At 45.6% G+C, this 16150-nt stretch overlaps 1 protein-coding gene across 3 annotated transcripts in view; it reads right to left on the reverse strand.

Annotated features, from left to right (window-relative positions):
* FIBCD1 (fibrinogen C domain containing 1) overlaps positions 1-16150 on the reverse strand; it is a 1178447-nt gene that overhangs the window by 402290 nt on the left and 760007 nt on the right. The window lies entirely within an intron of this gene.

A 16150-nucleotide genomic window follows, 5' to 3' on the forward strand; every position in this document is an offset into this window, starting at 1 on the left:
CATATCATCCGCATCCTTAGAACTGTAATTATTCATATGCTACACTGCCTGTTCCCACTAGCCCATCTACCCTACCTGCATATCATCCGCATCCTTAGAACTGTAATTATTCATATGCTACACTGCCTGTTCCCACTAGCCCATCTACCCTACCTGCATATCATCCGCATCCTTAGAACTGTAATTATTCATATGCTACACTGCCTGTTCCCACTAGCCCATCTACCCTACCTGCATATCATCCGCATCCTTAGAACTGTAATTATTCATATGCTACACTGCCTGTTCCCACTAGCCCATCTACCCTACCTGCATATCATCCGCATCCTTAGAACTGTAATTATTCATATGCTACACTGCCTGTTCCCACCAGCCCATCTACCCTACCTGCATATGATCCGCATCCTTAGAACTGTAATTATTCATATGCTACTCTGCCTGTTCCCACCAGCCCATCTACTCTACCTGCATATCATCCTACCCTACCTGCATATCATCCGCATCCTTAGAACTGTAATTATTCATCTGCTACACTGCCTGTTCCCACTAGCCCATCTACCCTACCTGCATATCATCCGCATCCTTAGAACTGTAATTATTCATCTGCTACACTGCCTGTTCCCACTAGCCCATCTACCCTACCTGCATATCATCCGCATCCTTAGAACTGTAATTGCTCATATGCTACACTGCCTGTTCCCACTAGCCCATCTACCCTACCTGCATATCATCCGCATCCTTAGAACTGTAATTATTCATATGCTACACTGCCTGTTCCCACTAGCCCATCTACCCTACCTGCATATCATCCGCATCCTTAGAACTGTAATTATTCATATGCTACACTGCCTGTTCCCACTAGCCCGTCTACCCTACCTGCATATCATCCGCATCCTTAGAACTGTAATTATTCATATGCTACACTGCCTGTTCCCACTAGCCCATCTACCCTACCTGCATATCATCCTACCCTACCTGCATATCATCCGCATCCTTAGAACTGTAATTATTCATATGCTACACTGCCTGTTCCCACTAGCCCGTCTACCCTACCTGCATATCATCCGCATCCTTAGAACTGTAATTATTCATATGCTACTCTGCCTGTTCCCACTAGCCCATCTACCCTACCTGCATATCATCCTACCCTACCTGCATATCATCCGCATCCTTAGAACTGTAATTATTCATATGCTACACTGCCTGTTCTCACTAGCCCATCTACCTTACCTGCATATCATCCGCATCCTTAGAACTGTAATTATTCATACGCTACACTGCCTGTTCCCACTAGCCCATCTACCCTACCTGCATTTCATCAGCATCCTTAGAACTGTAGTTATTCATACGCTGCACTGCCTGTTCCCACTAGCCCATCTACCCTACCTGCATATCATCCGCATACTTAGAACTGTAATTATTCATATGCTACACTGCCTGTTCCCACTAGCCCATCTACCCTACCTGCATATCATCCGCATCCTTAGAACTGTAATTATTCATATGCTACACTGCCTGTTCCCACTAGCCCATCTACCCTAACTGCATATCATCCGCATCCTTAGAACTGTAATTATTCATACGCTGCACTGCCTGTTCCCACTAGCCCATCTACCCTACCTGCATATCATCCACATCCTTAGAACTGTAATTATTCATATGCTACACTGCCTGTTCCCACTAGCCCATCTACCCTACCTGCATATCATCCGCATCCTTAGAACTGTAATTATTCATATGCTACACTGCCTGTTCCCACTAGCCCATCTACCCTACCTGCATATCATCCGCATCCTTAGAACTGTAATTATTCATATGCTACACTGCCTGTTCCCACTAGCCCATCTACCCTACCTGCATATCATCTGCATCCTTAGAACTGTAATTATTCATATGCTACACTGCCTGTTCCCATTAGCCCATCTACCCTACCTGCATATCATCCGCATCCTTAGAACTGTAATTGCTCATATGCTACACTGCCTGTTCCCACCAGCCCATCTACCCTACCTGCAAATCATCCGCATCCTTAGAACTGTAATTGCTCATATGCTACACTGCCTGTTCCCACTAGCCCATCTACCCTACCTGCATATCATCCGCATCCTTAGAACTGTAATCATTCATATGCTACACTGCCTGTTCCCACTAGCCCATCTACCCTACCTGCATATCATCCGCATCCTTAGAACTGTAATTATTCATATGCTACACTGCCTGTTCCCACTAGCCCATCTACCCTACCTGCATATCATCCGCATCCTTAGAACTGTAATTATTCATAGGCTACACTGCCTGTTCCCACTAGCCCATCTACCCTACCTGCATATCATCCGCATCCTTAGAACTGTAATTATTCATATGCTACACTGCCTGTTCCCACCAGCCCATCTACCCTACCTGCATATGATCCGCATCCTTAGAACTGTAATTATTCATATGCTACTCTGCCTGTTCCCACCAGCCCATCTACCCTACCTGCATATCATCCTACCCTACCTGCATATCATCCGCATCCTTAGAACTGTAATTATTCATCTGCTACACTGCCTGTTCCCACTAGCCCATCTACCCTACCTGCATATCATCCGCATCCTTAGAACTGTAATTATTCATCTGCTACACTGCCTGTTCCCACCAGCCCATCTACCCTACCTGCATATCATCCGCATCCTTAGAACTGCAATTATTCATATGCTACACTGCCTGTTCCCACCAGCCCATCTACCCTACCTGCATATCATCCTACCCTACCTGCATATCATCCGCATCCTTAGAACTGTAATTATTCCTCTGCTACACTGCCTGTTCCCACTAGCCCATCTACCCTACCTGCATATCATCCGCATCCTTAGAACTGTAATTGCTCATATGCTACACTGCCTGTTCCCACTAGCCCATCTACCCTACCTGCATATCATCCGCATCCTTAGAACTGTAATTATTCATATGCTACACTGCCTGTTCCCACTAGCCCGTCTACCCTACCTGCATATCATCCGCATCCTTAGAACTGTAATTATTCATATGCTACACTGCCTGTTCCCACTAGCCCGTCTACCCTACCTGCATATCATCCGCATCCTTAGAACTGTAATTATTCATATGCTACACTGCCTGTTCCCACTAGCCCATCTACCCTACCTGCATATCATCCGCATCCTTAGAACTGTAATTATTCATATGCTACACTGCCTGTTCCCACTAGCCGATCTACCCTACCTGCATATCATCCGCATCCTTAGAACTGTAATTATTCATATGCTGCACTGCCTGTTCACACTAGCCCATCTACCCTAACTGCATATCATCCGCATCCTTAGAACTGTAATTATTCATACGCTGCACTGCCTGTTCCCACTAGCCCATCTACCCTACCTGCATATCATCCGCATCCTTAGAACTGTAATTATTCATATGCTACACTGCCAGTTCCCACTAGCCCATCTACCCTACCTGCATATCATCCGCATCCTTAGAACTGTAATTATTCATACGCTACACTGCCTGTTCCCACTAGCCCATCTACCCTACCTGCATATCATCCGCATCCTTAGAACTGTAATTATTCATATGCTACACTGCCAGTTCCCACTAGCCCATCTACCCTACCTGCATATCATCCGCATCCTTAGAACTGTAATTATTCATATGCTACACTGCCTGTTCCCACTAGCCCATCTACCCTACCTGCATATCATCCGCATCCTTAGAACTGTAATTATTCATACGCTACACTGCCTGTTCCCACTAGCACATCTACCCTACCTGCATATCATCCGCATCCTTAGAACTGGAATTATTCATACGCTACACTGCCAGTTCCCACTAGCCCATCTACCCTACCTGCATATCATCCGCATCCTTAGAACTGTAATTATTCATATGCTACACTGCCTGTTCCCACTAGCCCATCTACCCTACCTGCATATCATCCGCATCCTTAGAACTGTAATTATTCATATGCTACACTGCCTGTTCCCACTAGCCCATCTACCCTACCTGCATATCATCCGCATCCTTAGAACTGTAATTATTCATATGCTACACTGCCTGTTCCCACTAGCCCATCTACCCTACCTGCATATCATCCGCATCCTTAGAACTGTAATTATTCATATGCTACACTGCCTGTTCCCACTAGCCCATCTACCCTACCTGCATATCATCCGCATCCTTAGAACTGTAATTATTCATATGCTACACTGCCTGTTCCCACTAGCCCATCTACCCTACCTGCATATCATCCGCATCCTTAGAACTGTAATTATTCATATGCTACACTGCCTGTTCCCACCAGCCCATCTACCCTACCTGCATATGATCCGCATCCTTAGAACTGTAATTATTCATATGCTACTCTGCCTGTTCCCACCAGCCCATCTACTCTACCTGCATATCATCCGCATCCTTAGAACTGTAATTATTCATATGCTACACTGCCTGTTCCCACTAACCCATCTACCCTACCTGCATATCATCCGTATCCTTAGAACTGTAATTATTCATATGCTACACTGCCTGTTCCCACTAGCCCATCTACCCTACCTGCATATCATCCGCATCCTTAGAACTGTAATTATTCATCTGCTACACTGCCTGTTCCCACCAGCCCACCTACCCTACCTGCATATCATCCGCATCATTAGAACTGTAATTATTCATATGCTACACTGCCTGTTCCCACCAGCCCATCTACCCTACCTGCATATCATCCTACCCTACCTGCATATCATCCGCATCCTTAGAACTGTAATTATTCCTCTGCTACACTGCCTGTTCCCACTAGCCCATCTACCCTACCTGCATATCATCCGCATCCTTAGAACTGTAATTGCTCATATGCTACACTGCCTGTTCCCACTAGCCCATCTACCCTACCTGCATATCATCCGCATCCTTAGAACTGTAATTATTCATATGCTACACTGCCTGTTCCCACTAGCCCATCTACCCTACCTGCATATCATCCGCATCCTTAGAACTGTAATTATTCATATGCTACACTGCCTGTTCCCACTAGCCCGTCTACCCTACCTGCATATCATCCGCATCCTTAGAACTGTAATTATTCATATGCTACACTGCCTGTTCCCACTAGCCCATCTACCCTACCTGCATATCATCCTACCCTACCTGCATATCATCCGCATCCTTAGAACTGTAATTATTCATATGCTACACTGCCTGTTCTCACTAGCCCATCTACCTTACCTGCATATCATCCGCATCCTTAGAACTGTAATTATTCATACGCTACACTGCCTGTTCCCACTAGCCCATCTACCCTACCTGCATTTCATCAGCATCCTTAGAACTGTAGTTATTCATAGGCTACACTGCCTGTTCCCACTAGCCCATCTACCCTACCTGCATATCATCCGCATCCTTAGAACTGTAATTATTCATACGCTACACTGACTGTTCCCACTAGCCCATCTACCCTCCCTGCATATCATCCGCATCCTTAGAACTGTAATTATTCATATGCTACACTGCCTGTTCCCACTAGCCCATCTACCCTACCTGCATATCATCCGCATCCTTAGAACTGTAATTATTCATCTGCTACACTGCCTGTTCCCACTAGCCCATCTACCCTACCTGCATATCATCCGCATCCTTAGAACTGTAATTATTCATCTGCTACACTGCCTGTTCCCACTAGCCCATATACCCTACTTGCATATCATCCTCATCCTTAGAACTGTAATTATTCATATGCTACACTGCCTGGTCCCACTAGCCCATCTACCCTACCTGCATATCATCCGCACCCTTAGAACTGTAATTATTCATACGCTGCACTGCCTGTTCCCACTAGCCCATCTACCCTATCTGCATATCATCCGCACCCTTAGAACTGTAATTATTCATACGCTACACTGCCTGTGCCCACTAGCCCATCTACCCTACCTGCATATCATCCGCATCCTTAGAACTGTACTTGCTCATACGCTACACTGCCTGTTCCCACTAGCCAGTCTACCCTACCTGCATATCATCCGCATCCTTAGAACTGTACTTGCTCATACGCTACACTGCCTGTTCCCACTAGCCCGTCTACCCTACCTGCATATAATCCGCATCCTTAGAACTGTAATTATTCATACGCTACACTCACTGTTCCCACTAGCCCGTCTACCCTATCTGCATATCATCCGCATCCTTAGAACTGTAATTATTCATACGCTACACTCACTGTTCCCATGAGCCCGTCTAACCTAACTGCATATCATCTGCATCCTTAGAACTGTAATTATTCATATGCTACACTGCCTGTTCCCACTAGCCCATCTACCCTACCTGCATATCATCCGCATACTTAGAACTGTAATTATTCATATGCTACACTGCCTGTTCCCACTAGCCCATCTACCCTACCTGCATATCATCCGCATCCTTAGAACTGTAATTATTCATATGCTACACTGCCTGTTCCCACTAGCCCATCTACCCTAACTGCATATCATCCGCATCCTTAGAACTGTAATTATTCATACGCTGCACTGCCTGTTCCCACTAGCCCATCTACCCTACCTGCATATCATCCACGTCCTTAGAACTGTAATTATTCATATGCTACACTGCCTGTTCCCACTAGCCCATCTACCCTACCTGCATATCATCCGCATCCTTAGAACTGTAATTATTCATATGCTACACTGCCTGTTCCCACTAGCCCATCTACCCTACCTGCATATCATCCGCATCCTTAGAACTGTAATTATTCATATGCTACACTGCCTGTTCCCACTAGCCCATCTACCCTACCTGCATATCATCCGCATCCTTAGAACTGTACTTGCTCATACGCTACACTGCCTGTTCCCACTAGCCAGTCTACCCTACCTGCATATCATCCGCATCCTTAGAACTGTACTTGCTCATACGCTACACTGCCTGTTCCCACTAGCCCGTCTACCCTACCTGCATATCATCCGCATCCTTAGAACTGTAATTATTCATACGCTACACTCACTGTTCCCACTAGCCCGTCTACCCTATCTGCATATCATCCGCATCCTTAGAACTGTAATTATTCATACGCTACACTCACTGTTCCCATGAGCCCGTCTAACCTAACTGCATATCATCTGCATCCTTAGAACTGTAATTATTCATATGCTACACTGCCTGTTCCCACTAGCCCATCTACCCTACCTGCATATCATCCGCATACTTAGAACTGTAATTATTCATATGCTACACTGCCTGTTCCCACTAGCCCATCTACCCTACCTGCATATCATCCGCATCCTTAGAACTGTAATTATTCATATGCTACACTGCCTGTTCCCACTAGCCCATCTACCCTAACTGCATATCATCCGCATCCTTAGAACTGTAATTATTCATACGCTGCACTGCCTGTTCCCACTAGCCCATCTACCCTACCTGCATATCATCCACATCCTTAGAACTGTAATTATTCATATGCTACACTTCCTGTTCCCACTAGCCCATCTACCCTACCTGCATATCATCCGCATCCTTAGAACTGTAATTATTCATATGCTACACTGCCTGTTCCCACTAGCCCATCTACCCTACCTGCATATCATCCGCATCCTTAGAACTGTAATTGCTCATATGCTACACTGCCTGTTCCCACCAGCCCATCTACCCTACCTGCATATCATCCTCATCCTTAGAACTGTAATTGCTCATATGCTACACTGCCTGTTCCCACTAGCCCATCTACCCTACCTGCATATCATCCGCATCCTTAGAACTGTAATTATTCATATGCTACACTGCCTGTTCCCACTAGCCGATCTACCCTACCTGCATATCATCCGCATCCTTAGAACTGTAATTATTCATATGCTACACTGCCTGTTCCCACTAGCCCGTCTACCCTACCTGCATATCATCTGCATCCTTAGAACTGTAATTATTCATAGGCTACACTGCCTGTTCCCACTAGCCCATCTACCCTACCTGCATATCATCCGCATCCTTAGAACTGTAATTATTCATATGCTACACTGCCTGTTCCCACCAGCCCATCTACCCTACCTGCATATGATCCGCATCCTTAGAACTGTAATTATTCATATGCTACTCTGCCTGTTCCCACCAGCCCATCTACTCTACCTGCATATCATCCTACCCTACCTGCATATCATCCGCATCCTTAGAACTGTAATTATTCATCTGCTACACTGCCTGTTCCCACTAGCCCATCTACCCTACCTGCATATCATCCGCATCCTTAGAACTGTAATTATTCATCTGCTACACTGCCTGTTCCCACCAGCCCATCTACCCTACCTGCATATCATCCGCATCCTTAGAACTGTAATTGCTCATACGCTACACTGCCTGTTCCCACTAGCCCATCTACCCTACCTGCATATCATCCGCATCCTTAGAACTGTAATTATTCATATGCTACACTGCCTGTTCCCACTAGCCCATCTACCCTACCTGCATATCATCCGCATCCTTAGAACTGTAATTATTCATATGCTACACTGCCTGTTCCCACTAGCCCATCTACCCTACCTGTATATCATCCGCATCCTTAGAACTGTAATTATTCATATGCTACACTGCCTGTTCTCACTAGCCCATCTACCCTACCTGCATATCATCCGCATCCTTAGAACTGTAATTATTCATATGCTGCACTGTATGTTCCCACTAGCCCATCTACCCTACCTGCATATCATCCGCATACTTAGAACTGTAATTATTCATATGCTACACTGCCTGTTCCCACTAGCCCATCTACCCTGACTGCATATTCCCACTAGCCCATCTGCATATCAACCACATCCTTAGAACTGTAATTATTCATATGCTGCACTGCATGTTCCCACTAGCCCATCTACCCTACCTGCATAGCATCCGCATCCTTAGAACTGTAATTATTCATATGCTACACTGCCTGTTCCCACTAGCCCGTCTACCCTACCTGCATATCATCCGCATCCTTAGAACTGTAATTATTCATATGCTGCATTGCCTGTTCCCACTAGCCCGTCTACCCTACCTGCATATCATCCGCATCCTTAGAACTGTAATTATTCATATGCTGCATTGCCTGTTCCCACTAGCCCGTCTACCCTACCTGCATATCATCCGCATCCTTAGAACTGTAATTATTCATATGCTGCATTGCCTGTTCCCACTAGCCCGTCTACCCTACCTGCATATCATCTGCATCCTTAGAACTGTAATTATTCATATGCTGCATTGCCTGTTCCCACTAGCCCATCTACCCTAACTGCATATCGTCCACATCCTTAGAACTGTAATTATTCATATGCTACACTTCCTGTTCCCACTAGCCCGTCTACCCTACCTGCATATCATCCGCACCCTTAGCACTGTAATTATTCATATGCTACACTGCCTGTTCCCACTAGCCCATCTACCCTACCTGCATATCATCCGCACCCTTAGCACTGTAATTATTCATATGCTACACTGCCTGTTCCCACTAGCCCGTCTACCCTACCTGCATATCATCTGCACCCTTAGCACTGTAATTATTCATATGCTACACTGCCTGTTCCCACTAGCCCGTCTACCCTACCTGCATATCATCCGCACCCTTAGAACTCTAATTATTCATATGCTACACTGCCTGTTCCCACTAGCCCATCTACCCTAACTGCATATCATCTGCATCCTTAGAACTGTAATTGCTCATACGCTACACTGCCTGTTCCCACTAGCCCATCTACCCTACCTGCATATCATCCGCATCCTTAGAACTGTAATTGCTCATACGCTACACTGCCTGTTCCCACTAGCCCATCTACCCTACGTGCATATCATCCGCATCCTTAGAACTGTAATTATTCATACGCTACACTGCCTCATCCCCACTAGCCCGTCTACCCTACCTGCATATCATCCGCATCCTTAGAACTGTAATTATTCATATGCTACACTGCCTGTTCTCACTAGCCCATCTACCCTACCTGCATATCATCCACATCCTTAGAACTGTAATTATTCATACGCTGCACTGCCTGTTCCCACTAGCCCATCTACCCTACCTGCATTTCATCTGCATCCTTAGAACTGTAATTATTCATACTGCCTGTTCCCACTAGCCCATCTACCCTACCTGCATTTCATCAGCATCCTTAGAACTGTAGTTATTCATACGCTACACTGCCTGTTTCCACTAGCCCATCTACCCTAACTGCATATCATCCGCATCCTTAGAACTGTAATTATTCATACGCTACACTGACTGTTCCCACTAGCCCATCTACCCTACCTGCATATCATCTGCATCCTTAGAACTGTAATTATTCATATGCTACACTGCCTGTTCCCACTAGCCCATCTAACCTACCTGCATATCATCCGCATCCTTAGAACTGTAATTATTCATATGCTACACTGCCTGTTCCCACTAGCCCATCTACCCTACCTGCATATCATCCGCATCCTTAGAACTGTAATTATTCATCTGCTACACTGCCTGTTCCCACTAGCCCATCTACCCTACCTGCATATCATCCGCATCCTTAGAACTGTAATTATTCATCTGCTACACTGCCTGTTCCCACTAGCCCATATACCCTACTTGCATATCATCCTCATCCTTAGAACTGTAATTATTCATATGCTACACTGCCTGGTCCCACTAGCCCATCTACCCTACCTGCATATCATCCGCATCCTTAGAACTGTAATTATTCATATGCTACACTGCCTGTTCCCACTTGCCCATCTACCCTACTTGCATATCATCTGCACCCTTAGAACTCATACGCTACACTGCCTGTTCCCACTAGCCCATCTACCCTACCTGCATATCATCCGCACCCTTAGAACTGTAATTATTCATACGCTACACTGCCTGTTCCCACTAGCCCATCTACCCTACCTGCATATCATCCGCATCCTTAGAACTGTACTTGCTCATACGCTACACTGCCTGTTCCCACTAGCCAGTCTACCCTACCTGCATATCATCCGCATCCTTAGAACTGTACTTGCTCATACGCTACACTGCCTGTTCCCACTAGCCCGTCTACCCTACCTGCATATCATCCGCATCCTTAGAACTGTAAATATTCATACGCTACACTGCCTGTTCCCACCAGCCCGTCTACCCTACCTGCATATCATCCGCATCCTTAGAACTGTAATTATTCATACGCTACACTCACTGTTCCCACTAGCCCGTCTACCCTATCTGCATATCATCCGCATCCTTAGAACTGTAATTATTCATACGCTACACTCACTGTTCCCATTAGCCCGTCTAACCTAACTGCATATCATCCGCATCCTTAGAACTGTAATTATTCATATGCTACACTGCATGTTCCCACTAGCCCATCTACCCTACCTGCATATCATCCGCATCCTTAGAACTGTAATTATTCATATGCTACACTGCCTGTTCCCACTAGCCCATCTACCCTACCTGCATATCATCCGCATCCTTAGAACTGTAATTATTCATATGCTACACTGCCTGTTCCCACTAGCCGATCTACCCTACCTGCATATCATCCGCATCCTTAGAACTGTAATTATTCATATGCTACACTGCCTGTTCCCACTAGCCCGTCTACCCTAACTGCATATCATCTGCATCCTTAGAACTGTAATTATTCATACGCTGCACTGCCTGTTCCCACTAGCCCGTCTACCCTACCTGCATATCATCCGCATCCTTAGAACTGTAATTATTCATCTGCTACACTGCCAGTTCCCACTAGCCCATCTACCCTACCTGCATATCATCCGCATCCTTAGAACTGTAATTATTCATCTGCTACACTGCATGTTCTCACTAGCCCATCTACCCTACCTGCATATCATCCACATCCTTAGAACTGTAATTATTCATATGCTACACTGCCTGTTCCCACTAGCCCATCTACCCTACCTGCATATCATCCGCATCCTTAGAACTGTAATTATTCATATGCTACACTGCCTGTTCCCACTAGCCCATCTACCCTACCTGCATATCATCCGCATCCTTAGAACTGTAATTATTCATATGCTACACTGCCTGTTCCCACTAGCCCATCTACCCTACCTGCATATCATCCGCATCCTTAGAACTGTAATTATTCATATGCTACACTGCCTGTTCCCACTAGCCCATCTACCCTACCTGCATATCATCCGCATCCTTAGAACTGTAATTATTCATATGCTACACTGCCTGTTCCCACTAGCCCATCTACCCTACCTGCATATCATCCGCATCCTTAGAACTGTAATTATTCATATGCTACACTGCCTGTTCCCACCAGCCCATCTACCCTACCTGCATATGATCCGCATCCTTAGAACTGTAATTATTCATATGCTACTCTGCCTGTTCCCACCAGCCCATCTACTCTACCTGCATATCATCCTACCCTACCTGCATATCATCCGCATCCTTAGAACTGTAATTATTCATCTGCTACACTGCCTGTTCCCACTAGCCCATCTACCCTACCTGCATATCATCCGCATCCTTAGAACTGTAATTATTCATCTGCTACACTGCCTGTTCCCACTAGCCCATCTACCCTACCTGCATATCATCCGCATCCTTAGAACTGTAATTGCTCATATGCTACACTGCCTGTTCCCACTAGCCCATCTACCCTACCTGCATATCATCCGCATCCTTAGAACTGTAATTATTCATATGCTACACTGCCTGTTCCCACTAGCCCATCTACCCTACCTGCATATCATCCGCATCCTTAGAACTGTAATTATTCATATGCTACACTGCCTGTTCCCACTAGCCCGTCTACCCTACCTGCATATCATCCGCATCCTTAGAACTGTAATTATTCATATGCTACACTGCCTGTTCCCACTAGCCCATCTACCCTACCTGCATATCATCCTACCCTACCTGCATATCATCCGCATCCTTAGAACTGTAATTATTCATATGCTACACTGCCTGTTCTCACTAGCCCATCTACCTTACCTGCATATCATCCGCATCCTTAGAACTGTAATTATTCATACGCTGCACTGCCTGTTCCCACTAGCCCATCTACCCTACCTGCATTTCATCAGCATCCTTAGAACTGTAGTTATTCATACGCTACACTGCCTGTTCCCACTAGCCCATCTACCCTACCTGCATATCATCCGCATCCTTAGAACTGTAATTATTCATACGCTACACTGACTGTTCCCACTAGCCCATCTACCCTCCCTGCATATCATCCGCATCCTTAGAACTGTAATTATTCATATGCTACACTGCCTGTTCCCACTAGCCCATCTAACCTACCTGCATATCATCCGCATCCTTAGAACTGTAATTATTCATATGCTACACTGCCTGTTCCCACTAGCCCATCTACCCTACCTGCATATCATCCGCATCCTTAGAACTGTAATTATTCATCTGCTACACTGCCTGTTCCCACTAGCCCATCTACCCTACCTGCATATCATCCGCATCCTTAGAACTGTAATTATTCATCTGCTACACTGCCTGTTCCCACTAGCCCATATACCCTACTTGCATATCATCCTCATCCTTAGAACTGTAATTATTCATATGCTACACTGCCTGGTCCCACTAGCCCATCTACCCTACCTGCATATCATCCGCACCCTTAGAACTGTAATTATTCATACGCTACACTGCCTGTTCCCACTTGCCCATCTACCCTACTTGCATATCATCTGCACCCTTAGAACTCATACGCTACACTGCCTGTTCCCACTAGCCCATCTACCCTATCTGCATATCATCCGCACCCTTAGAACTGTAATTATTCATACGCTACACTGCCTGTGCCCACTAGCCCATCTACCCTACCTGCATATCATCCGCATCCTTAGAACTGTACTTGCTCATACGCTACACTGCCTGTTCCCACTAGCCAGTCTACCCTATCTGCATATCATCCGCATCCTTAGAACTGTAATTATTCATACGCTACACTCACTGTTCCCATGAGCCCGTCTAACCTAACTGCATATCATCTGCATCCTTAGAACTGTAATTATTCATATGCTACACTGCCTGTTCCCACTAGCCCATCTACCCTACCTGCATATCATCCGCATACTTAGAACTGTAATTATTCATATGCTACACTGCCTGTTCCCACTAGCCCATCTACCCTACCTGCATATCATCCGCATCCTTAGAACTGTAATTATTCATATGCTACACTGCCTGTTCCCACTAGCCCGTCTACCCTACCTGCATATCATCCGCATCCTTAGAACTGTAATTATTCATATGCTACACTGCCTGTTCCCACTAGCCCATCTACCCTACCTGCATATCATCCTACCCTACCTGCATATCATCCGCATCCTTAGAACTGTAATTATTCATATGCTACACTGCCTGTTCTCACTAGCCCATCTACCTTACCTGCATATCATCCGCATCCTTAGAACTGTAATTATTCATACGCTGCACTGCCTGTTCCCACTAGCCCATCTACCCTACCTGCATTTCATCAGCATCCTTAGAACTGTAGTTATTCATACGCTACACTGCCTGTTCCCACTAGCCCATCTACCCTACCTGCATATCATCCGCATCCTTAGAACTGTAATTATTCATACGCTACACTGACTGTTCCCACTAGCCCATCTACCCTCCCTGCATATCATCCGCATCCTTAGAACTGTAATTATTCATATGCTACACTGCCTGTTCCCACTAGCCCATCTAACCTACCTGCATATCATCCGCATCCTTAGAACTGTAATTATTCATATGCTACACTGCCTGTTCCCACTAGCCCATCTACCCTACCTGCATATCATCCGCATCCTTAGAACTGTAATTATTCATCTGCTACACTGCCTGTTCCCACTAGCCCATCTACCCTACCTGCATATCATCCGCATCCTTAGAACTGTAATTATTCATCTGCTACACTGCCTGTTCCCACTAGCCCATATACCCTACTTGCATATCATCCTCATCCTTAGAACTGTAATTATTCATATGCTACACTGCCTGGTCCCACTAGCCCATCTACCCTACCTGCATATCATCCGCACCCTTAGAACTGTAATTATTCATACGCTACACTGCCTGTTCCCACTTGCCCATCTACCCTACTTGCATATCATCTGCACCCTTAGAACTCATACGCTACACTGCCTGTTCCCACTAGCCCATCTACCCTATCTGCATATCATCCGCACCCTTAGAACTGTAATTATTCATACGCTACACTGCCTGTGCCCACTAGCCCATCTACCCTACCTGCATATCATCCGCATCCTTAGAACTGTACTTGCTCATACGCTACACTGCCTGTTCCCACTAGCCAGTCTACCCTATCTGCATATCATCCGCATCCTTAGAACTGTAATTATTCATACGCTACACTCACTGTTCCCATGAGCCCGTCTAACCTAACTGCATATCATCTGCATCCTTAGAACTGTAATTATTCATATGCTACACTGCCTGTTCCCACTAGCCCATCTACCCTACCTGCATATCATCCGCATACTTAGAACTGTAATTATTCATATGCTACACTGCCTGTTCCCACTAGCCCATCTACCCTACCTGCATATCATCCGCATCCTTAGAACTGTAATTATTCATATGCTACACTGCCTGTTCCCACTAGCCCATCTACCCTAACTGCATATCATCCGCATCCTTAGAACTGTAATTATTCATACGCTGCACTGCCTGTTCCCACTAGCCCATCTACCCTACCTGCATATCATCCACATCCTTAGAACTGTAATTATTCATATGCTACACTGCCTGTTCCCACTAGCCCATCTACCCTACCTGCATATCATCCGCATATCATCCGCATCCTTAGAACTGTACTTGCTCATACGCTACACTGCCTGTTCCCACTAGCCAGTCTACCCTACCTGCATATCATCCGCATCCTTAGAACTGTACTTGCTCATACGCTACACTGCCTGTTCCCACTAGCCCGTCTACCCTACCTGCATATCATCCGCATCCTTAGAACTGTAATTATTCATACGCTACACTCAGTGTTCCCACTAGCCCGTCTACCCTATCTGCATATCATCCGCATCCTTAGAACTGTAATTATTCATACGCTACACTCACTGTTCCCATGAGCCCGTCTAACCTAACTGCATATCATCTGCATCCTTAGAACTGTAATTATTCATATGCTACACTGCCTGTTCCCACTAGCCCATCTACCCTACCTGCATATCA

Source organism: Ambystoma mexicanum, chromosome 8 (genome assembly GCF_040938575.1).
Source record: "Ambystoma mexicanum isolate Mex_15411 chromosome 8, UKY_AmexF1_1, whole genome shotgun sequence".
NCBI lineage: Eukaryota > Metazoa > Chordata > Amphibia > Caudata > Ambystomatidae > Ambystoma > Ambystoma mexicanum.